General features: G+C 39.6%; 1 long non-coding RNA gene across 1 annotated transcript; it reads left to right on the forward strand.

The window, feature by feature from the left end:
- The first annotated feature begins 1,429 nt into the window (after positions 1-1,429).
- Positions 1,430-27,704, forward strand: LOC132775384 (uncharacterized). Its single transcript, XR_009631520.2, has 3 exons — positions 1,430-1,532; positions 25,674-25,765; positions 27,484-27,704. It is a non-coding gene; the product is annotated as an uncharacterized lncRNA (long non-coding RNA).

The raw sequence follows: 27,704 nt of genomic DNA on the forward strand, positions 1-27,704 counted from the left end.
TGGGTTCTAGCACTATCATTTTGGAAGCATTTTAACAAAGGCCTATGAATCGAAAACTTCAAATTCCTTATAGTTTAAAGTGTACTCTTTGAGGGGTAATTTCATTCCACCCAACTCCATATCACCTTCTGAGCCCATGAAACAAGATAAAAGAGAATTGTAAGAAGTAATTTCATGTCTAATTTGGCCCATCTATTTGAACTAGTGATTATTTATTGACAGGTCTCCTTCCCTATAATCAAAGACTGGGTAGAGGATTTAACACATTTAGAAAACAGTTACCATGAATTGAACTTAATAAAGAAGAAGAAAACAAAATGAAACACAAAATCCATCACCAAGGGCGCTTCCACATAGTTGTTTATACCAGGAACATTCGCATTTTAAAAACGTGGATGTTCCTGGGCCCCTATTCACACACACAGATGTCCTCCCAGAACTTTCAAGGAGAACCAGGTGTTCTCCTTGAAAGTTCTGGGACACACTAACCCCCTCCCCTAAAGCCCCCCCCCCAAAGCACTATAAAAAACAAAAGAACTTACCCAACCTCCATTAGAGGGCTGCTGGAGCTCTCCTGGCACGTACAAATGATGTGCCAGGAGAAAGGGCGGGGGGAAGGAGCAATTTTCCTCCTCCCCCTCCCTTTCTCCTGGCGCATCATTTCTACGCACCAGGAGAACTCCGGCAGCACTCTAATGAAGGTTGGGTAAGTTCTTTTGTTTTTTTTATAGTGCTTTTGTGGTCTTTTAGGGAGGGTTTGTATTCTCAAAATTTTCTGGGCTGATTTAGCCCAGAAAACCATGGGAATACTGTCTGGACTGCAGTCCAGAGACTAGAAGTAGTGGGTTTATCCCACACCTACTAAGAGCCAGTGTCCAATACACCTGGATAGCCACTTTTCCATTTCTAGGTTCAGGCAAGAAAATTCATGTGCAATATTTTGAACAATTGAAATGTGTCCATTCTACTGCAAGTGGAAGTATGGAACTAAATTAGCACCCAACAGAGCTTTGCCTTGGAGTAGAACAAAAAGTAAGCCTACTTTTAATAAAACTCACCTTTGAGACACCCTAGTTCATGCTGTGAAATGAAAGAACACAGCAGAAGTACTTCAGTAGAAGAGCTAAAAGGGCATAGACCTAGGGTAGGAGCTTACATGCTAGAATGCTGTGAAAACTGTTCCTCCCCTTCCAAACTTCTTGCTGTGCAATGTCTAATTTAAACATAGCAGTGAATAACTGAAGCACCATGTGGTGCCAGACATTTTCAAGAATAGTCTACATGGGCATCACTCTAAGATTTTGATTCATGCTGTTTCTTTTAAGATGCTGATTCTGCAGTGTGCACCTTACTTCGTTTCCTTCTCTGTATACTAATGACAATCCCTGACCTGTCTTTCTTTCCACAAAATACAGAAAGAAAGAAAAAAAAAGAAAGAAAGAAGAAAAGGAAATAAAGAAGAAAAGAAGTGAAAATGTGCCTTTAAAACACATCTCCGGCATTACAAATTAGTATTCTGGTTGCTCTTCTTTGTAAGTCATGCCAATTTTCTTTAATTATTGCAATAATGAGAATGCTTTCATTGATATTTTCAGCAGGCTTAGGACAATTCTGCATAAATGTCATTGCATATTTTTTGACTTTGCAACAAGGACTGAAAATAGACTTACAATAACAATGACATATTTTGCCTGGTATTGTTTTGCTACTGTGTGTTATTGTTTCTCATTCATTCCTACACTGTTTTAGTCAAGCAGTGTCCTCATAAGGCAAAATATTTATTGATTATCACTATCCATACATAAATCCATGAAGCAAAACCAGACATTATTATCTGCAAACATGGCCCAACAGCACTGTGTTTAATGAGATAAGAGGGATCATTGATACAGAGTTAGGGTGGCTGGCTGGTCTGTAGGCCATATGTGACCCCTAGATCACACTATTGTGGACCCCGAAAACCCACACCAATCTTTCTGAAGCCCACAATTTCCCAAATTTTAAAAAATAATAGGCATGATTTCCAAGTAAATTTTGCCCCAGTATCATGCAGAAAACCTTCTAAATGCATGAAAATATACAAAAAATACTTCACTCTATCCACACAAGCATTTTAGAGAGTGATTTTGTTTCAGTCAACATAGATATCTTTCTGTCTATCTATCCATCTAGGGTTGATAAAGTTGATGATCTATATTTATTATTTATTAAAGTTGAAAATAAATAGAATGATCTGATGCATGCTGAATGAAACAACATGACTTCTGGTTACCATTTTGAGAAGCCTGCTAAGGAAAACTGAGGCATTTTTGCTTGTGTCTGCTCTCTCTCTCTCTCTCTTGCAATAAAAGATCTGCAGAAAGGACATTTTTCACTTTTTGTTGTAATTTCTTCTGGTGATCATACCAACATGGTGATCGCTGGTGGGGCATATATCCCTGCTAGCATTCTTCACCAAGACGTCCCTTTCTAGCACTGCTCACAACTCCTGGTGACTAGTGAAGTGGTGGTGGGGATATCTTTCCAGGAAAAAAAGAGTCATCTCTCTCCTGGACCTCCAGCAAGTAGTCCATCTCTATGTCCAGTGCATATTACTCAGACTCTCTTTGTCTCCATGACTTGATCTCTCATACACACATGCACACATATACAAAATCTCTCCATGTGTGTTACAGTATATATGGATGGATGGACAGAGAAAGAGACAGACAGATCTCGTCCAAGTTGGCTGAAATTCAGTGGCTTGCTTTGATTCCCCCCCCCCCCAAATGAACAAAAGCGTCTTCTTCTCACAGAGTTATGTCTAGGATATTTTCAGCTTTAATGTGATATACAATATTGCAAGATTGTATTGAGGTGAGAGAGCTGTTATTTGTACACCTTTAGTTGTAAATCTAAAGTGCAATTGTTGTTTGAATCATTTTGGAGTTAATAAGCTCACCTAGTCACTTATGGCGAGGGATTATGAGAACTGCAAACCAGCATTATATAGAAGGCCATAACTGATTATCCATAGCATAGCAATTTTTTTCTGAGGATACTAAGGTGACATTCTTGACTCTGGCATCATCTGTCGGGGAGGGGTGGGGGAGTAGCAGACCAGGAAATACCAGTTGTACTGTCTTACTATGGATGTAACATATTGGACTACATTCATAAAGAGGAGAAACTAAGAACCATATGTGGTCAAAATCATATGGCAATGAAGTAGGGTAGCCTTCAGAGGGGATTTGGTGACCCAGAACAGCACCAGGAACAATGGTAACCTACTATAGAGAACTAGTATAGTGCCGTGGTCTAACTGTTAAACTAGAATACTGAGTCAACAGGTTTCAAATTCCTGCTTGGTCATAAAAACCCATTGGGTGACCTTAGACAAGTCACACGAAGACTATGAAAACAACTCTCCTCTGAACAAAGTCTTCCAAGAAAGTGTATGGTAGAGTCACCTTAGGGTTGCCATAAGTAAAAGGTGACTTAAAGTCACACAACAAAAGCAACAACTGACCTCAATGAGTATTGCAACGACATCATGCTAAGGATGAGAAGTTAAGCAAACTGGAGTAATGGACATAGTAGTTATATTAACTAGAGGTGAATGTCACTCAGGACTAGGGTAGCATCAATGGTTGAGTGTATTTTTCAGGGAAAATGAATGCATTTCCCTATTCACGCATATGCTGACAGCTCATTTTCAGGTGGTAGCATTGCTTCTCAACACATTGCAGCTTCAATCTTCCCACTGTGAAATTTTAGACAGATCTTGTATGCTGAGTCCTTGCCAGCCCTATTAATATTTATACATTCTATACACATCCCGGTTAAAGCATATAAGTTGCAGATCTTTCTGATTTGGAGGCTATTAAGATTCATGACCCCTTTAGCTATTTACTCTGTGGTCTAGGCGCCTTTGCCATCAGCTTACAAATCATTACTGTTCAAATATTGCCCTGTACTATGTCCATTTGTAGTCCATCAAAGAGCAGTTAAGATCTTTAATGCATTCATTTATCTCTTAGACACATGTTATTAGGAGAGACAACCCAAGAGATAGGATAGAAGACTTAGTTTCTTGGCAAAATAATCTTTTAAATTCTGGATTAATGACTATTTGTTTGAAGAGACCTCGCTGATTAAGGAATAATACCTCATTAACTTTTCCCCTGCCCAACCTGCATTTGAAGTTTGACACTGATAAAAAGGTATCCCAATATTCAAGGAGATAAACTTTAGCAAAAAAAGTTAGCCTTTTAGCCTTTAGTCTTTATGACAATATAGGTCACTATCCCACAGAGAGAGAAAGAAGTCAAAATACATACTGCATTATTTGATAGGGTCAGCAAGTTACTATTTTGAACTACAACTCTCAGAAAAAATCAGTTCTCCACATCTGATAACTTAAGAAATACTAGTTTACACCAGAGATGGTCAATTTATTTATTTATTTATTTATTTGCTGCATTTGTTAACCGCCGCTCTCAGCCCTAGGGCGACTCGCGGCGGTGTACAACATATAAAAAACATATTTCACAATAAACTACAACTACAAAAAACAACATATCACTAATACACTATCATCTATTTACACTAAAATAATCCGCTTCGTCTTAACATAGAATCATAACCAATCTCGTAGTCTACATTCCGTTCCAGTTGTCATTTCCAGTTACTGTAGCATTTAGTTAAATGCCTTCTCGAATAGCCATGTCTTCAGGCTCTTCCGGAAGGACATAAGGGAGGGCGCCTGTCTGATGTCAACAGGGAGGGTGTTCCACAGCCGGGGGGCCACCACTGAGAAGGCCCTCTCCCTCGTCCCCGCCAGGCATGCCTGTGAGGCAGGCGGGATCGAGAGAAGGGCCTCCCCAGACGATCTCAAGGTCCTCGTGGGCTCATAGGCCGAGATGCGGTCCGAAAGGTATTTTGGGCCGGAACCGTTTAGGGCTTTGTAGGATAACACCAGCACCTTAAATTGGGCCCGGTAGCAAATCGGCAGCCAGTGGAGCTGGAACAACAAGGGCGTTGTATGCTTCCTGCGTCCTGCTCCTGTTAGTAACATGGCTGCCGCGCGCTGGACTAGCTGAAGCTTCCGGGCCGTCTTCAAGGGCAGCCCCACGTAGAGAGCGTTGCAGTAGTCGAGGCGGGATGTGACCAGAGCGTGTACCACCGTGGCCAAGTCAGACTTCCCAAGGTACGGGCGCAGCTGGCGCACGAGCCTAAGCTGTGCAAATGCTCCCCTGGTCACCGCTGAAACCTGGGGATCCAGGCTCAACGATGAGTCCAGGATCACACCCAAGCTGCGAACCTGTGCCTTCAAGGGGAGTGCGACCCCATCCAGCACAGGCTGTAACCCTATACCCTGCTCGGCCTTGCGACTGACCAGGAGTACCTCTGTCTTGTCTGGATTTAGTTTCAGTTTGTTCGCCCTCATCCAGACCATTACAGCGGCCAGGCACCGGTTCAGGACCTCGACAGCCTCCTTAGTAGCAGGTGGGAAGGAGTGACAGAGTTGGACATCATCTGCGTACAGATGACACCGCACCCCGAAACTCCGGATGATCTCACCCAGCGGCTTCATGTAGATGTTAAACAGCATGGGGGACAATATAGAGCCCTGAGGAACCCCACAGGTCAAAGGCTGTGGTGTTGAACAGGAGTCCCCCAATAACACCTTCTGGGTATGGCCCTCCAGAAATGACTGGAGCCACTGCAAAGCAGTGCCCCCAAGACCCATTTCCGCAAGGCGCCCCAGAAGAATACCGTGGTCGACGGTATCGAAGGCCGCTGAGAGGTCCAGGAGCACCAACAGGGACACACTCCCCCTGTCTAGCTCCCGGCGCAGATCATCCACTAAGGCGACCAAGACCGTCTTGGTACCATGTCCCGGTCTGAAACCAGACTGTGCCGAATCCAGATAATCCGTGTCTCTCAAGAATACCTGGAGTTGTGAGGCCACCACGCTTTCCATGACTTTGCCCAAGAAGGGAAGATTGGAAACCGGCCGAAAGTTGTCAAATTTAGTGGGGTCCAATGATGGTTTCTTCAACAGCGGTTTTATAATAGCCTGTTTTAGGCTCGCTGGAATCTTGCCTTCCCGAAGGGAGGCATTAACCACCACCGTTACCCACTCAGCCAATCCCCCTCTGGCCTCCTTCAGAAGCCAGGATGGGCTTCTGAGATAGGCATTAGGCCTGGGCGGTTTCGTTTCGTTAATTCGTAATTCATTAATAATTCGTTAATTTTTCCAATTACAAAACGATAACGAACCATTCTGGAGCAATTATTTAAAAAAACGAATTTTTAAACACGTTTTGTAAATGCTTCGTATTTCGTTATTGTATTCGTTTCGTTATTGTTCTGAGGTCGTTTCGTTATTATTTCTGCATGTCTGGGCCAGTTTTATGGTTTAATTAGTGAAAAAAAATTATAATATCACACCAACAGTCAATAACAGAGGGAGAGGGAAGCTTCAGAAGTTTTTGGAGGTTTTTTAGCGTATTTCGCGGTCGCGTCCGCCATTAACGAATCGATTCGTTATTGTTTCGGAAATTGATTCGTTAATTTTTTACCATTTACGAAATTTCGTAAATATTGGACTTTTTAAAAGGAAAATTTTGTAATTATTTTAAATATCGAAACAAAACCCCCCCCAAATACAAATCGATTTTAGAAACAAATTTTTCCGTTGTTACCCAGGCCTAATAGGCATACACATTCTTCCAGCACTACTTAATTTATTATTCCATAGGGTTTTGTGAAGCAAGGGATACATAGTGGGATTTTTGCCAGTTGCTTCATCTGAAATAATAGCATACAGGACCTGGGATTTATTGGTGGTGTTCCATTCAAGTACTAGCCAGGGCTGATTCTGCTTAACTTCCAAGATCAGATAGAACTTACCTTTAGGATAATAGTACTTTTCCCCCTTATAACCTCTGCGAAACGGAGCCCCCTGTGGCGCAGTGTGTTAAAGCACTGAGCTGCTGAGCTTGTTGATTGAAAGGTCACAGGTTCGATTCCGGGGAGTGGCATGAGCTTCCGCTGTCAGCCCTAGCTTCTGCCAACCTAGCAGTTTGAAAACATGCAAATGTGAGTAGATCAATAGGTACCGCTCCGACTGGAAGGTAACGGCGCTCCATGCAGTCATGCCGGCCACATGACCTTGGAGGTGTCTACGGACAATGCCGGCTCTTCGGCTTAGAAATGGAGATGAGCACCACACCCCAGAGTCAGACATGACTGGACTTAATGTCAGGGGACAACCTTTACCTTTACCTACTTTTCCATTATCCACATGGAGGCCACAAGAGGGTGCTAGAGAGAGAAAGACAGTCTATTTTATAGGAGGGGGGAGTTGAAGGAAGAAAACAATTTCCCCTGTTTTCTCTGGTTATCCCCCCTCCCCCCAAGTCATAGACGAGTGTTGTTTCCACAATAGGAACATCGGTGGGAGAAATAACAAGAAGACAGGGGAAAACCATTTTAACCCTTGGCTCCACCTTGCACCCTCATAAAATGGACTATCATACTCTCTCTAGCACCCCTTTATAGCCTCTGACAAAGGGATAATTAGGACAAGGCATTAAAGCAGTGGTTCTCAACCTGTGGGTCCCCAGATGTTTTGGTCTTCAACTTCCGGAAATCCTAACAGCTGGTAAACTGCCTGGGATTTCCAGTTGTGGGCCAAAACACCTGGAGACCCAGAGGTTGATAACCACTGCAAGGACCTTCTGGTAAATGGAATGGTGTACACTTTATCTGTGATAGAGTAAATTATGACCCTTTTGAATCTACTCCTCTTGGATGTGATATTGGGTCTTAGAATCTCTGAATCTGACAATTGACCACATATACTATTTCTTCTGGAGGCATGATTATAACATAAGTTTTTAAAGAAAAATGTGCCTGTGTTTATATATGAACTCAAGCTCTATGGCACATTTAGCGATGTTTGAAAAGGAACATGAAAAGCAATCCTCAGTGATTGTGTCCCACCATGCACAAAGAAACAGAGAAAAAACACCATGAATACTCATGAGAAACCCACTGCAAGAGAATAACAGAGGTCACAAAGAACAAAAAAGATAGGGTGTGGGGGTTGGAGACCAAAGCTTTTACTGCTCAGTGCAGTACTTTATACCGCCCAGTTAGCTTTCCAGCCTATTTTTTCTCCAATGAAATGAGCAAGTTCTGAGTCCTATTGTTCACAACTTTTTCAATTACGAACTCCCTGCTACTGAGGCTTAAGAAGAACAAGGCTATCCATATTCCTTTTAAAATAGTCATTTTATTTTTCATCAAGGGAAACAAAAAGAACCCTCCTACTCTTCGAAAACATTTTAAACTCAAAATAATTGATATCGAAAACTGGTCTGAATACAGATGCGGCTGTGTCATCCTGGTTGCAGCAAATAAAGGCAGGTTAGGATTTTCTCTTTTGTTCAAATGAATAGAAAAGGAAAATGATTGTGCAGTGACAAGGCAAAGAGCTTTTGAATTCAGGATCTAGGTTGTTCTTTTTTTCATTTGATCAAAACAGCTCTTCACAATGCCCTCTGCTAATCCCTGGCTTCTTCTGAATAAACATTTTTCTTTGGTTAGGAGAAATCATTAATTAGATTTTAGGAGCAGGAGCTTCCTTACAAGCCTTACATTATTTTTAAAAATTATCTAAATGAGAGTGTTATCCACTGAGACGGCCAATATTTGATGAGTAAATTAGATGGGCAGAGTGACCTTTGTGTTCCTGGCAGGCAGAAAAAAAGTGCTACATCAGTCCTAATACCAGAAATACAATGGCCTTTAATCAATTGCAGGTCTCAGCTAGAGTAGATTCCTTTCCATAAATGTCAATATAAGATTCAGCAATTGATTCAGCAATTGGATCTAGACTGATGAGTGCTTTAGAAGATGAGTGAAGAATCAGTGGTCCTCGAGATGTTGTGGTACTGTGACTCAACATAGTTTGTGGTCAAGAATGATGACAGATTATTGGCCAACAACCTTTGGGTGGCCACAAGTTTCTTCTCTCACAATTAGAGAGAAGATGTAAAATGCAGTAACACTGAAAGGTGTTTTCACAGTTATTCCTGTCAGTCCCAACTCATTTATCAAACATGATGTTCTCATGTTAGTCAAGTAGAGAAATGGCAGTTAGCACACTCAAACCATCTCACAATGCCATATTTTCTCACCCACAACATACAACCAGATAGCCACCGAAAGGTCTCACCTTCTTTCTGCACTTCAGGCAATGGGTAAGATAACTGCATGAAAAATCCAGAGATTTCTAAAAAGAGAGATCACTGTGGGGTAAAATTCTAAACACAGATTATATAACATGCCAAACAGCATATTAAATTAACAAGATTATGATTGCCTTTCAACAAATTATTAAATTAGCAGGATAATGGCTGCCTCTCAACAAATCTAATTGAAGTTGACCATAGAATTGTGCCGGGGAACTTACAAATGCTTAGAGAAAACACTTCTCTAGATATTTGTAGCTCTTCCACTGTGATTGTATGGTCACTTTCCAATGGAAGTTGATCATAAAATCATGTCAGAGAACCTACACATTCTTAGAGAAATATTCTCTTGAATTTAAAAATTGGACCTATATTTGTGATTTTTTTTTTCATTTTTGCAGTCCAACACAAGGGAATGTGAAGGGCTGGCTGTATAACATAGCTAAAGTAAGTCTAACTTTAATTGAACAACAATTTATGAGGGAATGTGCATAGGGATCTGTATAGATACAACAAATGTTATCTACTATATTTATGTTTTTAGCAATGATAAGATAAGATGTGCACAAAGGATTATTGAGAGTCAGAAATATTTCAAGGCAGCGAAATATTTTAGATATTTTCATGGTCTAAATGCTGTACACTTTTTAGTGAGAACTGTTATCAAGACAACATTGAAGCAAAAAGAGACACAAATAAATTGAAATATCTGAGCTCAACCCATCCCATTGGCTATCAGCAATTTAAATATGTACTGGAAAGTATGAATCTTTGTTTGAATATATGAAATGTTGTCTAGAATAAGCAGATACCTTTGGCCCATCAACTGTAATGTGGACGATATGGGATACTTCTGTGTTGGCATTTTTATATGTATGTGTTGATCTGTTAAACATTCAAAATTGTGTGATGGTCAATATGTTTATTAGGCTAAGCAAAATGTCACAGAAAAAGCTGGAACTCTGTTAAGGTGTTATGCTTCTGTATCTGAATATTAATGCAAACACTTGGACTTTTTTCTGGCTTGTGTAAGGAGGTTTCTGAGACCTCCTTAAGCAAACGCTCCCTGGGATTGCGTAATAGTCAGCATCACATTCAGAAAGGGCACGAGCATTGAGCACAGCTCCATTCTATTCCCATTGTATACATAGTTTGATTAATTTTGAATCCAATGAAGTAGCGTTACATTGTGCCAGCTCAAAACTGGTCCTTGCTCATAGTGTACTAGTTTGCACCAAAAGGCTAGCTGATGAAAAAATATAAGGAAAAAAAATGCTATTATTTATAAAAGGGGAAAAAACAAGCATTTGCATTCCATTCACATTGGCATATTCTGTGTACTCCCACACATCATTTCCCAATGGATAACAAAAGAGGGGAATATGTCTTTAATAAGTTTAGAAATCTAGTCACAATGTTATTTGTGTTTGTGTTTTATTCACAGTCTCCTGTGTCACCTTGAATGTACTGTAATGAAGCTTTGCATACTCATAAAGCTCAGCTTCCTATCTCCCTCCCACCCATAATCCCTGGAAAGAATCCAGTGATAAAACAAATCTTTGCATTGTAATAAAGGCCAGATAGTAAGTTATTCAGGTGTGTTTCTTTTCTTTCTCTCCCTTTCCCTCCCACCAATTCACCTTCAGGACAGGGACAGTTCCCTGCGAGGCCCATTATTTGCATTTGGATTATTTTCAAGAGTGGCACCCCACCCCCTCCCGTCCATGTCTTTTTTCACCCTTTGGGATTTAGACTTTCATTTGGAATACAGAAAGAAGATCTCTTTCCACAATCCAGTCCCATTGTTTACAGTATGTGTGTGTGTGGGGGGGGGGGGGTGGGGGGGGTTCAAGTCACCTGTTGATTTGTGGTGACTACCATTAATTTCATAAAGTTTTCTTAGGCAAAGAATACTCAGAGGTGATTTTGCCAGTTCCTTCCTATAAAATATAGTCTATAGCACATGGTACATGTATTTGATAAGCAATACCAGGGTCAATACTCATTGGCTATTGAGAGAGAAGAATGCTGGGCAAGATAGGCCATTGATTTGATCTAGTGAAATTCTTCTTCATGTTCAAAATGAATTACATAATCGTATCTGTCATTTCAAAGCTATTCACAACATAAACATTCCTCCCCAGGGTCTCATATCGCAGGCTTAAGCTGCAAGGTTCACCATCAAAAAATGTTAAATCCAAATTTAGTATGGAAGTTGTACACCACTTTCTGTTTCCAAAGCAGGGAAACTCTATTTATTTGGCCACACTTTTATAGTTCTAATACATTAAAGAGATTTTGCTATTTAAACTGTAATTTCACAGTCAATTAATCCACAGCAAACTGCAGACTTGTGTCTTGAGGGCTTTGGAAAGAATACAAGTCTCTGCACAAACCTGTCTCGACAGTGAGAATGCAAACATGGATCAATACAATTTTATTCATAATGGAACAACAAACAAAAATAAATAATTTGGAATGATGATGGTGATAGTGACTATGATGATATGATGACATATGATTTCCAGCACTTTATAATGAATTATACACGTAAAGAACCAGATAGACTTACTAGATTCAAATTGTGTGTGCATAAGGCTGCTACATGAAATTACAACTTCCTTATGCTATATTATTGGTCATTTGTGGGGACACACAGGGAGCAATCACCCCTCAGTTACTAAATGCGTAGTTAAAATTGCCATGACTGTGAACTGCTGTGTTCAGATCATTGTTGCATGTTAAAGATCTTTGCTCTAGAGACAAATGAAGAATGCTCTGTCACTGGTACACAACATACAGTCAACACTAATTGGCTAAGATCTGACATGAGCATATAGCTTGGTAGGCATGGTTCTGCATTCTTGCACCACCCAACCCTGTAAGGGTGGGAATGTGAGGGAGGAGGTAGAGTTTTAGATCATAGAGAAACAGCTGGTCTCAATTCAGTCTGTTGGACGTGGTTGAAGAAATAAGGCTCCTTTTTAGATGGATTGCACCCACTTTTTCCTTTCCCAGAAGCTCAAATGGCAAGCTTTTCCTGGATTTACCTACCTTTCCCCTTTTCTCATTTTTCCAAGGTTTGACATTGTAAGCATGGAAAGTTTTTGCACAGAGCACATGGGCAAGAGAACAGACCTCTATGCGACATCTGAAAAGGGACTTACTCATGTGTAAACTGCACTTATGAATCATTGACAGGATAGGAGTCATAATGTGTGGGGAAGTGTGAACTAAGGTGGCCTGAATGTGTCACATTTGTTTCTTCCCAGATTTTTTTAAAGAAATAATTCCAGCTATGTCCAGGAAGAAGATTTGGCAAGTTCTCATTTAAAAAGCACACAAGATAAAATCCCCACTGATCCCTACTATGCATATTAGAGAGAGGAAGTTCACTTCTAAAATATGTTTCAGTGGCCCACCATGTTTAAATGTCAAAGGTACTTTCTTTTTCAATATCACAAATGGCATTTCTAATAAATTTTAGCCTCTCCCTTGCAGTTTTTGGCATTTTGGTCAGTCTGTGCAACTGAATGGTATAAGGAATGAAAATCGGAACTTGGACCTGTCACTGTTTCCTATTTCAGGGTCAGTCTAACCTTTTTCACTAGTATGAGTAAGATATGAAGGTGACATCCAAATGAAAAGAGTAGTACAGTGAGCTAATTGATTTATTTAGACATCTGAGGCAAAAGTCCTTAAAATATCCTCTACCCTACCTGAAACTATTAATATTTAATATTCCATTAAGTAGAATCTAGTTCCTTTTTTGTGACATCACAAATCTGCTTAAGACTGGAGGTTCTCTCACTCTGCCCAATGGTTGGGCTGTCCTTGCCAATGGGAGTCCCCTTCACAAGTACTGGCTCTGCTCCTGCTATTGCAGTCCAAGCAGTAGCCTTTAGTCCAAGAAGTGCCTACACACAATGGAAGGGGATCTTCCCTACGGAAGCAAAGGTCAGTGATGTATACAGAGGTGTGAGACCACCTACACACACATACAGACATAGTTGTTCTAATAATGTAATAGTGCTGCATGGTTGACATTTCTGGTTGCGTGTAGCACCTATGTAGGTGAGCTTGCCTGTATAAAAGCATTCTTTTTTTCAAAATTGCAGCTGTGTACATGGTATGTTTGAAGACAAAGTGAGGAGATCTGTGGTCAAATAAGTAATTTATTTTATTCTTGTTTTCTGTAGTCATTTATGTATGGAAAGAAACTGTAGCAAGGCTGGATTTACTGCTTCACCACTGCAAGATCCCTCTCGCAGTGCTGCTTAGTCTCTGAATTGTTTCTGAAATGTAGGGGAATTGGGAGTTAGGTGGAGGATTGGAGCTGGTTAGAAAGTGTCTTCTGAGCTCCTGACATGTCTGAAAATGGGAGAAAGTGGGGAAAAACATGTGGGATAGGATTTGTCAAATTTGCCCGTGTTGAATCATGCCTAGTAGATTTTGGACTTCCATGAGTGAGGGTAAGAAGATCAGGAAGGGACAAAAAGAAGCCCATGGAAATAAAAGGTCTCTGTCTTAAGAATGATGTCTTCTGTCCCCTCTAAACAAATGGTTGAGTTGGGTGTAGGCAATCCTGTGTGAAGGGGGTAAGTAAATTCTTCTTCTTTAAAGACAGAATGCCATGCAAAGAAGGCGATTCCACACACAAAGAAGATGTCTTTCCCCACTTTCCCCAGCTCTGTCTGATGGAGTCCTAAGATGTTTTTATTTGGAAGTGTGAAAGATTATCTGTCAAGCAGAGTAATCAACTGGCAAGGCAGAAACTGAATCACAATTAGTTCTCCACACAACCATTTAGAAGGCCTTGCTAAGAAAATACATAAGCTGTTTTCTTTATAAAACATATAAAATGATTTTTATCTGCTTATTTATAATCAAATAAATGACCTAATGGTGGTGGGAGGGAGAGAATAAAAATGGTTGCAGGTTAGAGTGGTGCAGGGAGAGAGTGCAAAAAATGTTGTAACTGATCCTAAGATTTCTGACTTTTTTGGTTTTTTGTTTGTTTGTGAATTTATAAACTGCCCAAGGGCCTTTCTAGTTGGATGGTACATAAACGTTTTAAACCAATCAATCAACTAATTTGCTGCCAGAAACAGATCTATATTCATAGAGCTAGAGCCAAGAATTAGATAGGGTTCATTTGTGGAAAAACTGGACAAAAAGAGATGTGGCTTGAAGAGGTTAGCAATATAGTTTAGCAAACAGGGGCGAATGTTAAATAACATAATGATGTAGAAGTTAGATGGGAGAATGTGGAAAGGGAAAAAGTCTCATTATTTCTTGAAAATGTATTATAAATTCATACCTTCCAACATTTCACGGACAAATTCCAGGACACAGGTGGCTGAGTAACATCAGAGTGTGGCTCAGATGACAGGTATTATAATGAGGAATAATACAAGCTAGGGGAGACTGCAGCCCATTGGGAAGGGCAAATTTCCATCTGTTCTTTCCCCACCCTACTGATGAATTGAGAAGAAACTGGGTTCCTGTGAGTTTTCAGGGCTTTATGTCCATGTTCCAGAAGCATTCTCTCTTGACGTTTCACCCACATCTATGGCAAGCATCCTCAGAGATTGAGAAGAAACTACTTTTGCAATTTAAATTTCTTCTCCAGCCTCACATATAGGATGAAATAGACAAGGATATATATACTGATTAATACAAAATAAATCCTGTAAATATTTTTCTCTGTGTCCAAAGATATACCTCAGATTCAATGATCTGACACAACCACATATTGTCTAACAGTACAGCTGGCCCTGTTCATGTTTCATGAAAAACCCCTGCTGCATATTAACAATTTGTTGAATCAACTTAATTTGTTGAATCAACTTAATTTTTTTATATAAATGAACAAAGCACAGCTTCCATCATGTTTAATGAACATTAGGCATCTTATTTTTGCTGACCAAGGTCAGGAAATGCACAGTTTAATTGGGGTTCTAATAGTGATGCTGGTATTCCATTTGTGAAGGTATCACAGTTGGATTGGATATTATGTTTTAATGTAAACTCTATATACCTGCTGATGTTCATAGCATAAACAGAATGACGGAAAACTCTCAGCGTTCCCGGAATGTATTTAATAGTTTATAACACATTTACCAGCATTACATTGGCAGTGAAACATATCAAACTGTTTGAAAGCATTAAAGCATAAAGAAAAAAGAAAACCACGTCCAGTATATAAGAATCGTATTATGAATGTATATTTTGTGACGCAACTGCATTTGTGAGACACACCATATTGTCCCTCCACTGCCCCAAATTTTTCAAACCCTTCCACCAAAGGCTTTGAATCCATAGAATTTATTATGATTTTTTTTCAAAAGAACCCGATTTGCATATTCTTTATAGTTCAATACATATCTACCTGTACTTTTTTTTTTTCAGAATTCTACCTGGAATTAATGAATCAGTTTCTTTAAAAAGAATGGGCAGTATTATCACCACATTGTTAGACTGAGGCTCTGAAACTTTTTTCTCAGTCTTTCCAAACCCAAGGTTATCCAGCTGTTTTGGACTGCATTTCACATAACATCTTGCTGGTTAAGTGTTATGGGAGTCCAAACTATCTAAAGGGCACAAGGTTGGGGTTGTGTTCAAGCATTTATGCCATGGAATCAAGCCCAATATGTAGCAGGTATATATGCTGCCTTATATATTCTGCATCCAGTACTGCAAGGCATCCTGAGGAGAATTTACAATATGCAGCAATAACCTAAAACCATTCTAAATGGGTGGCTGAAAATGTGAATTAATTCTGAATTAATGTTGTGAGGCTACAAGCCTATGCCCACTGACATGGGAGTAAGTCTCACAGAAATCAATTATAGTAGATGTGTATGAGATTGTGCCATAGATTAGTTTTACTAAAAATAGATCTTGCATGGTAGTGATGGGGGAATGAGAAGCAGAGAGGAGGTAGTTTGTATATAGTTTAATCCTGAGCCTCTAAACCAGACATGGGGAGACTTTGGCCCTCCAGCTTACTGGTTGTTAGGAGTTATGGGAGTTGAAGTCCAAACTATGTGGAGGGCTGAAGTTTGCCCATGCCTGCTCAAAAATAGATTAAAATAGGTATAGACAGAAGTGCAATTCCTCAATTTCTTTCTCGTTTTCCTCTTTTCTAACTTTCTTCAGCACATTGTTCCCACACTTATTTTGTAACCATGATGCTTTTTATCTTAAAAGTCACTAATATGTCTTTCTATTATGCTCCACTCTCTTGGGAGCAACTTTTATTCTCTCTCTCTCTCTATTTATATAAATGCTCTGTGCATAATGAATACCTTAAAAACAAAAAGAACCAATGAACGAAATTACACCAAATTTGGCAACAAAACGTCTCACAACACAAGGAATGACCATCACTCAAAAAATTCGGGTTTTGTCATTTGGGAGTTGCAGCTGCTGGGATTTATAGTTCACCTACAACTAAAGAGTATTCTGAACCACACCAATGATGGAATTGAACCAAACTTGGCACACAGAACTCCCATGACCAACAGAAAACCCTAGAAGGGTTTGGTGGGCATTGACCTTGAGTTTGGGAGTTGTAGTTCACCTACATTCAGAAAGCACTGCGGACTCAAACAATGATGGATCTGGACCAAACTCAGCACAAGCACTCAATATGCCCAAATATGAACATAGATGGAGTTTGGGGGAATTAGACTACAAATTTGAGAGTTGTAGTCACTGGGATTCACAGTTCATCTACAATCAAAGAGCATTCTGAACCCCACGAATGACAGAAATGGGGCAAAATTCCCACACAGAACCCTCATGACCAACAGAAAATACTTAAGGCCATCCAATCCAACTCCCTTCATCAGGGCAAGAAAACATAATCAAAGCTCTCCTGACAAAGAGCCATCCAGCCATAGATATAGATAGATAGATAGATAGATAGATAGATAGATAGATGGATAGATAGATATGATTCACACACAAATATAGTATCATAGATTTGAAAGGGACCCTTAAAGAAAGACAATTCTATATTGTATGTACCAGGGTGGGCAAACCGGGCACTCTCCACATCAACACTGACAAAGAAACAAGAAGTACTGTTTACCCGCAAGCATAAAGAAATTACATATACTAAAAACCAACATTTTCTCATTACTTTATTTTCCAGATCACCAGACTGGGCCACAGCGCGTGGCAGGGGACAGCTAGTATATATATACATATGTAAGAACACGGTCAGTCACCCATATTCTGAATTCTTCCTTTTTCAACACAGAGCCAGAATGCAGCACCACCAGAAGTAGCCCTACATCATGTGATGGGCTCCGGCAGACTCCATACTGGTTCCATGTTGAAAACGTCCTATGACATGGCACATTATTCTATACATAGATTCCTTATCTTCTATCAGTCTTCAACATATTTTATTAAGTCCTTTTTTTGTCTCCAAACCTCTCTTCTAATATTTTGTCTATTATATTATCTCCCTTACTACTTTCTTCCTTTTTAATTTGTTCCCAAATTCCTCTTAGTGTTAACCAATTTATCCCACCCCCTAATGTTTCCAATCATTTCCAATCCATTAATTCCTTGTTTTCATTATATAAATCTTTGATTTTACTATATCCCATCTGTTTCAATTTTTATGATGCTCTTACCCTCCTCATTTCTTAAATTACCTATTGGGACTTCCTTTGATAAATGTGGCATCCATTTCTCTATCCATTTCCCCCGTATTTTTAATGCCATTTTCCTTGGACCTATTGTTTTTTCTATTCCCTTTTCTAAATTATTTGTAAAGATTCCATAATCACCTTGACCTTTATTTGCTTCATTCTCTATTCTTACCCACTTTTCTTGTTTCTCCTCTACCATTTCCAAAATCGCTTTCAATTGAAATGGTTCGTAGTATTCCTTTAACTTTGGTATTCTCCATCCTATTTCTTTATTTGACATATATAGTTCCTTATTACTTAGTTTTGATTTTTTCCCCCTCCAAATATCCACTTCCTTGGTAACTAGCAGTAAGAACCTTGCACCAAAATATTTCTTGCCTTAACCACCACTAGAAAGTGGTAAATGAGAAGGTCTCAGATTCCCTATGTTTGTTTTCAACTACTCATTTTCACAAAAAAAAAAGCAGTCCTCCATAAAATCAATGGCAAATACATTTTATTTATTTATTTATTTTGCACTTTTCACCTAATCATAGGATCAAAACAGTTTACAAAAATTAAAATGGATACAGCTAAACATCTCCAACATCTCCAATTAAGCTCAGGAAAAAGTAAACTGCTTCATCCTTTTCAAGCAAGCACATTCTTTTTTGTTAATACTGTTTGCCATCTTGACTACATTCTGCTTGGTCAAACATGTCCTGGTTTTCATCTGTGTAATGTTGTAACTAATATGAACAATGATACACATTATTAAAGTCCTTTCATCTAACTTCAAAGGCCTGCTAAAACAGAAAACAGACTTCATCTAGCTACAGAAGGATAACAAGGAGGCATCTAGCATAACCTCTTCTAGAAGAGAGTTTCAAAACTCTGGAGCATCAACTGAGAAGGCCCTCCATCATGTTCTCATGAGAAGGACATGTGCTGAGGAGTAGGACAGCAAAAATAAACTTACTTATTCACTTAGGTGATCCCTCACAGCCCAAGGATGATGGTCCTCAAAGAGTAGTGTCTTGGCGGTGGGTCTGTAGATGGCCATGAAGCCCTATTCTTGATCTGCATGTTCTCCTGCAGTGAGGACATCCATTTCCAGGTGGAAGGCAGTCCCTGTCAGGATTGGCTTGACGCGCCTTCCTCTTGGCACATTTCTCCCTTTCTCCCTCCATTTGTGCCTCTTCAAATTCTGCAGCACTGCTGATCACAGCTGACCTCCAGTTAGAGCACTCAAGGGCCAGGGCTTCCCAGTTCTTACTATGACACAGTTTTTAAGATTGGCTTTAAGCCCATCTTTAAATTTCTTTTCCTGTCCACCAACATTACGTTTCCCATTATTGAGTTGGGAATATAGTAACTGCTTTGGGAGACAGTGATTGGGCATTCGGATAACATGGCCAATCCAGTGGATTTCATGGTGTAGGAGCATCGCTTTAACGCTGGTAGTTTTTGCTTCTTTCAGCATGCTGACATTTGTCTGCCTGTCTTCCCAAGAGATTTGCAGGATTTTTTGGAGGAAACACAGTTGGAATTATTTCAGGAGTGGAGTGTGATGTCTGTAGACAGTCCACATTTTGCAGGCATATAGTAGGTTTGGGAGGACAATAGCTTTATAAACGAGCATCTTGGTCTCCCTACAGATGTCCCAGTCATCCATCATGTTCTCACCATCGGAAGGACATGTGATGAGAAGTAAGACAGCAAAAAAGAAAATTACAATGATATAAATAGATGTCTAAACTGGGCCACTGCATGTTTAAATGTATAGCAAATTTGTTTTTATGATAGCATAAATCAGATGCCAAGGATGATCATTAAAGCAAAAGCAGCCTGAAATACAAAAGTTCAATGGCATAGTCAACAGAATGATTTATGAAGGCTTCTCTCACCAATTAGAAGAGCTGAAACCAGATTTCAAAAACTCCAGAGCAATTTTCTGCCCGTGGGACTTCAACTGTAAACCTTTATCATTTTTATAAACAATATTTTTATTTACATAGAAAGAACAACACAGTGTAAAATGTTTCCTAGTATGTTATGAGGGTATTGTTTGCCAAGTAACTAGAATTAAATATACAACAATTCAATGACAAATATTACATTTTACAAATTGTGTTTCACTGTATGAGTTACTAGATTACTTGAAATATACAACAAGTAGTACTTCGTAAAATTTCTATTAAGTATTAGGACTCTAGTTGTAAATTGCTGCTGACTACAGGCTCCCTAGTTTATGGAGAAAAGAAAATGGAATTTGTTTCTATACTTAATGAAGAATGGAATTCATTACCAAAAAGGTAATAAAGGTAGTGAGATTAAACAATGGAACCCTAAAGTTAACACAACAGAGACATACGTTTTTGAAGAAATGACAGTGTCAGAAGTAAACAAAGTATTTAAAATGTTATTGTATATATTCAGGTTATTTCCAATTAATGATGAACCATCACCAGATTTTTGTGGCAAGATTTGTTCAGAATGTGTTTGCCATTGCCATGCCATGCTCTAAGGCTGAAAAAGCATTGATTGTCTAAGCTAAGGTCACCCAATAGGTTTCCATGGATTTGCAGGGATTTAAATCCTGCTTTTCTGGAATCCTAGTGCAACAGTCTCACCAATTCCTTATGCTGACACATGTGTATTCCAAAGAAATCTCTGCATTTCTAAATAGTCTGTTTTTCTACTTATGTATGGAAAAGAATTCCATTACCATTGAAATTCTTACTTGAAATAGCAATTTTGTATATCTTGAGGCTCTTGATGAGCCAATGCTATGCAGTACTGTGGGTGAATTTTGGAAAAAATAAAATATGCACTCTAAAACATAGATTCATTTCACAGTACAAATGGATAAAAATGCATACAATAAAAATGCTGTGTTTTAGCTAATGGGACAAATGTGGGCACAATGTGTAAATTTGGAAATATGAATATGAAAAACGTATACAAATTTCTGTGTCAGAAGAACAACTGAACAAAACTAAATCTTGTAACCTGATGGTAGAATCCAAGGCAACAATGTGGGTAGAACCCAGAGAGGTGCAAGAATATCACAATAACTAATCTTTTTATCTTTGAAATAATTGTTTCAAAAAATATGCCAGCATTGGAAGTAAATACATTACATGGCTAATGTAGACTAGAGTAGATGAATTAATATGATTTACCTATGTATGAACTCACTATTCATAACTTAATTCACTGGGTTTCTCTGCTTGGGAGTAGCCAGTAGCTGACATAGTTTTTTTCAATTTCTGTAGAACTTTTCCTTGGTAAGAAATTTGGGATCCACAGAGCAAGAAACACAAGAAGATCAATAAATAAGTAAAATAAATCTATAAAAAATTGGACCACAGTGCTGCTGCAATGGAGCAACTGTTATGCAGGATTTATAACATCTGAAAATAGCTTACACGGTTCAGTGATCTCATTAGTTTACCTACATCTTCTGATGCAAAAAGTGTGGAAATGATGTCCCAGCTCCAATATGCATGGAATTCACCAACTGCAGTTTCCCAGCAGAGATTTTCATGAGAACATCCACATACATTGGTTGGCAGAGAAGGAGAAATCCATACGTTGACCATGTCCTTTATACTGCCAAATTAGCTACAGAATGAAGCTCCTGTGACTTCAATCCTGTAGTGATCAGAATTTTAATCTGGAATATCAATATGGAAAGGTTATCTTGTAGCACTTAAAGAATAACCGAAAGAACAAAGTTGGCAGCATAAGCTTTCATAGACAAAGTCTATTTCCTCTGCTGCAAATAATGACATTACCCATAGTAAAGCAAAATGGGGGGGTTAGGTGACAAGTTCAGTTTTAATTATGACTGGGGGAGGGGGCAAAGGCAGGAGGAAATAAGTTATCTAAAGGGTTGTAGGTTTTTTCGGCCTATATGGCCATGTTTTAGAGGCATTCTCTCCTGACGTTTCACCTGCATCTATGGCAAGCATCCTCAGAGATAGTGAGGTCTGTTGGAACTAGGAAAATGGGTTTATATGTCTGTGGAATGACCAGGGTGGGACAAAGAACTCTTGTCTGCTGGAGCTAGACACTGATAAGTGCTTTCAAAGAGTTCTTTGTCCCACCCTGGTCTTTCCACAGATATATAAACCCATTTTCCTAGTTCCAACAGACCTCACTACCTCTGAGGATGCTTGCCATAGATGCAAGTGAAATGTCAGGAGAGAATGCCTCTAGAACATGGCCATATAGCCCGAAAAAATCTACAACAACCCAGTGATTCTGGCCATGAAGACCTTCGACAAAGTTATCTAAAGTTGAGTTGAATAGATGACATATGAATGGTGTAGTGATTACATGTCAGAAAGGAGATGTGACAAAGAAGGCCCTCGTGAGTCTGAAGTGTTAACTAGTGTTATAATATGTGTAGTGTGCAATGAAAGCATAGTCTCTAGTCAACCCACTGTTAATGGACTGCAATTTGAGGATATATTCAAATTGTACTGTTTTTCTTTCCAAGTCTCCTTTATAATTTTGTTTTTGTTCAAGTACAGCTGTTCTGGGGTCAGAGATGGAATATCCAGAAAAACTGAAGTGTTCTATAACTGAATTTGTGTATCATAATGTGTGGTCTGTGCCTTTATCTTCTGGCACAAAGACTGGCCTATTTCCCAGTGTAAAGTACTAAAGGGCCTGGGGAGATCGTTAAGCAAAACTTTGACAAATTGAACAAAGGTGTCGATTCTCTATTACCTTCTAAATGCCAACTTTCAACCACAGCTATTTCCTTCCCACACAGCTCTTGTTTCACCAATGGGGCATGAAGGTGCCATCAATATGGATAATGGTGGATGCTCCTCCATGCCCCTCCATCCTGTTATCACCAGGGAGATAGCTGTGTTGGGAAGGGACAGCTGTGGCTGAAAGTTGGAGCTGCAAAGGCAGAAAAGGACAGAGCCTATGTCCATTCTTTCATGTCCTCCACCACCTATACAACTATGCTGCTAATGCAACCCACTTGTTTTCTCTTGCTTCAGAGGGTTTCAAAAGACAAGGAAAAGGATTTAGAGGTCTCATTAGAGTAATTTTCTAGACACTGATGAGTGCTTTCAAAGTGGAATAGATCACTGCAGAAGGTGGTGGATGCTTCATTAGATATTTTAAAGCCAAGCCTGAGGTCGAAATCCAATGTTTCCTGCACTAGCAGAGGACTGAAGTTTTGAGGTCAATTTGTATTCTTTGATTCTTTTGTATACTGGGGTATTGGGAGTTGAATATCTCAGTGTGAGCTTAGTCTTCATGGTTCTTCAAATCCCTGACTTTTGAAGGGGAAGGGTTCGACTAAGGGTAAAGTAAAGATTCCCCTGATATTAAGTCTAGTCGAGTCCGACTCTGGGAGGTGGTTCTCATCTCCATTTCTAAGCCAAAGAGCCAACATTGTCCGTAGACACCTCCAAGGTCATGTGGCCAGCATGATTGCATGGGGCAACGTTACCTTCCCGCCAAAGTGGTACCTATTGATCTACTCACGTTCGCATGTTTTCAAACTGCTAGGTTGGCAGAAGCAGGGCCTAACAACAGGAGCTCACCTGACTCCCTGGATTTGAACCTTTCAGTCTCCAAGTTCAGCAGCTGAGCAGTTTGACCTGCTGTGCCACCAGGGAACCCTAGGGTTCAAGAGAAATAGGAGATGTTTAGGGTTCAACTAAATATTTCCTATGTCTCTGGGATAAAATGAGAAAGCATAGGGAATGTGTGCCAGGGAGCATTAACCTATTGCACATGCCCCATAATGTAACTACTTTCCAGTGCTATTCATTGTTTGTCCAACTAAAGTGACATTCCATAATTGTCAGTTGACGATTCCAATCTCCTGTGCAAAATCGTAATTCTGGAAAATGAAATTATGACAAATCATGATACCCTTCTGCAGCCAATTTCCTCAGTGGCAATTTTTGAAACTAAAACATCTAACATTTATTTGGGCAAGGCAGTACGGTTGAATAATTCATTCAAGGAGCTCAGGCATTACTTAGGCAATTTACTAGCGGAGGACTAATAAAGAGAAAAGGGTTTTCTCTCCCACTAGGGGACACTGTTGCACTTCATCATATTAGAAAGAGCTCAAGATATTTTGGTGTTTCTTCATCTCTCCACTTTCCAGTGCTAAAATTAATCTATTTAGTACAAATTAACCTTTTGCTTGAGCGAAAGTTGCAGCAATCTCACAATACACATTCTAAGTTTCTAGCAATTGAAAGCAAAGTGCCCTTAATATGACTAAGACTTCATTGTCGGTTTATTACCATTATAGCTTTCTGTATAATATTTCAAAATGTAGCAATGCAAATCACTCCCCTCTGCCTCCCCCCCCCCCCCCCGGCTAGTTTTGGTGCTATCTGCAGAACATGTCTGTTCAGTTTCTGGTACAGCTTTATGTTTATACAGATTACATAACTATAGTATAATAAATGTATTTATAGACAGAGTATAAAAGCAGTAAACTTTAACTTAGCATTCCCTTCTTTTCTTGTACCTTCTTTATCTATCTTCCATGGAGGGTAATGCCCATCATTCCATCTTGTTTCACAGAAAAGGTGAGAATACTTGTGCTAAAATAGCTTCTGAAGTGCCATAGCATTCTTGCGGCTGCAGGATACATTACTAACACAGTGAGACTCAATGTATGGGCAACTGAACCTTCTTTCATTACTGATTATTGGAAAGATTCTCATTGCAACTGAGGACATGATGATGACTTAGAGGAGAGAGATCCTCCTGGTCATCCGAAAGGCTGAACAGAGTATAGGGTTACAGCCTGTGCTGGATGGAGTTACACTCCCCCGAAGGTATAGGTTCGCAGCCTGGGAGTGATCCTGGACTCATTGTTGAGCCTGGAATCTCAGGTCTCAGCGATGGCCAGGGTAGATTTTGCACAATAAAAACTTGTGAGCCAGCTGTGCCTGTACCTTGGGAAGTCAGACTTGGCCACAGTGGTCCATGCTCTGGTTAAATCCCATATAGATTACTGCAATGTGCTCTATATGGGGTTGCCTTTGAAGACTGTTCAGAAGCTTCAACTAGTCCAGTGAGCAGCAGCCAGATTTCTCTCCAGAGTGACATTCAGGGAGCACACAGCCCCCCATTACGTCAGCCCCACTGACAGCCAGTCTGCTACTGAGCACAATTCAAAGAGCTGGCTTTATCCTATAAAGCCCTATCTGTCCAAACGTATCTTGCACTATGAACCAGCTCAGAGACTAAGATCATCTGGGGAGGCACTGCTCTCGGTCCCACCTTTCTTGTAAGTGCAGCTGGTTGGGATGAGAGACAGGGCCTTCTCAGTGGTGGTCCCTCCCTAGCAATATCTGATCAGTCCTCTCCCTATTAGCCTTCAAGAGGAGAGTCAAAACCTGGCTCTGGGAGCATGCTTTAGAAAAATAGTGCAGTGCAGTAATCTTAATCTGGAATTATGTGCAATTGTTCCTGGAATGGCTTTAGACCTTGAACTCTGAATGTATTTTAATCATGCATATTATTTTGTACTTTTAATCCAAACAATTTTAGTTGAATTTTGTATGTTTTGAGGCACTGTGTAGGTGCCATTTGTAAGCCCCCCCGCCCCCAGGTAGAGAAAGGCAGGGTATAAATAAGGTAAATAAATAAATATTGGAGTATAAAGTGGCCCCATGTAACACAGAGAGCTCTGTCCTTCCCACTGCTCTTCACCTTCCCTCTTCAGCTAATGGTTGTTAAGTGGCTAATGACTATTAATTCTCTCTTTTGTTTCCAGCCTGAAGAACTGTTATGGGAGCATAAATAAATCTATCCATACAAATAGAAGAATACTGGCGGTATTTTGAGAAAGCAACCGAATTGCACCTGGTATTATTATTTTTGACTTATGCAGCCTACTTTCTCTCTTACCAAATACCTTTAACAAATAACAAACAGATGGAACAGAGTTATGTAAATATGCAAGCATGAAAGCACCAAATGTGAGCAGAAGTATCTCACCAGCTGGAATTCACAGTGTTCCATGCTGCAAAGTTTAGTCTTGACTTCTATATGCAGGAGGAATGAAGATGAACATGTTGAGCTTTGTTTCCCATCTTTTTGGGGACTTGGGGGGGGGGGGGGTTATAGATATATGCCATGATTATCTACTTATATCTGAGGCCCCTTCTACACTGCCATATAATCCAGATTATCAAAGCAGATAATCCACATTATATATCCACATTATTTGCTTTGAACTGGATTATATAAGTCTACACTGTCATGTAGGTAAATGTTTCTACTGACATTAAGTCTAGTCATCTCCAACTCTGAGGGTTGGTGCTCATCTTCATTTCTAAGACAAAGAACCGCCATTGTCCCTAGATGCCTCCTAGGTCATGTGGCCAGCGTGACTGCATGGAGTGCTGTTACCTTCCCGCAGAAGCAGAACCTATTGATCTACTCACATTTGCATGTTTTCAAACTGCTAGGTTGGCAGAAGTTGGGGCTAACAGCAAAAGCTCACCCCACTCCATGGATTCAAACTGCCAACCTTTTGGTCAGCAAGTTCAGAAGCTCAGTGGTTTAACCCACTGCACCACCAAGGGGATCCACTGCCATATAATCCAGTTCAATTAATCCATATAATCAAGTTCAAAGCAGATAATCTGGATTTTCTATAGCAGTGTAGAAGGGGCATGAAAAGGCAATAATTCATGGCCAGTGTCTCATTGGAACAAGAAGGAGAGAAACAAGAAGTCTGAAAAGCCCTTTTAATAACACCGTATATTTCAAAATGTAAAGAGGCTTCTACTCTTTACACGCGGTGTCCTCATAAACTCTACCTACCTATCAAATGATAGTGAATTTCAAAATATGAAGCATTGCTTTGTTGACCAAGTTTGCTGTAGGATGGGTAGCTGGTTAACAGGGAGCTCAATAAAAGTTAAGCAATGCTGAACATTTTAGGTATCTCTTTATTATTTGGGTGCACTGTCACTCAACTCCTTTTTATGTATAGTCAAAATGGAATATTCTTGACGTGTATTTTCTTTGTCTAATATTGTTTTAGGTTTTGGAGTAAATGTTTTTTGCATATCAGATCTGAATTAGGCCAACCATACCAAAATAGATTTGTGAGTGATCAAACTGTGACAAAATGGTATAAAGTCAACTTTAACAATGATAAATTGACCCATCAGGTGTTTTATATCAGTAGAAAACACCCAAAAGTCATCTTTGCTAGGTTGGCTCCCCACTTCATAAACCAAACATTTATTTAGGTCACGATAGTGCATGTTTACTCCATAATGGAGCTTGAAGCGTAGATATTAGCTAAGGCTTAAGCAGCCAAGACATTTCTCAATTAAAGATAAGCTCAAGTAACTATCAGAAATTCACACTAAAACTATCTTATCTAAATCCAAATACGGGTAAATGTGAGCTCTAAAATTCTCATAAGAAAATAGTCCCATATTGTTGGAGCATGTAAAAATTAGTGTGTATGTGTCAACTGTAAAATAAGATGCACATAGCTGATTGGTTGGGCTATGCCCGGGGAGCTGGCTGAGCCTGGGACTTTTTAATACTGTTATATTTTTCAGGCTTGCGCTGTGCAGGTGCTTGCAGAGAAGCAGAGAGTGACAGAGAGAAACTGTTTGGAGTGTGTACTTGCTTCATGAGATGCTGGAAGGAGTTTCTCCACAAGAAAGACCCCTTTAAATCTCTCAAAAAGGACATTATATTAGTCAATGCAACTGATCACATAATTGTATATGTGTTGTTCTGAATTATGAAAAGTAAACTACTTTTTCTTTTTTTATAA

Source organism: Anolis sagrei, chromosome 5, assembly GCF_037176765.1.
Source record: "Anolis sagrei isolate rAnoSag1 chromosome 5, rAnoSag1.mat, whole genome shotgun sequence".
Classification (NCBI taxonomy): domain Eukaryota; kingdom Metazoa; phylum Chordata; class Lepidosauria; order Squamata; family Dactyloidae; genus Anolis; species Anolis sagrei.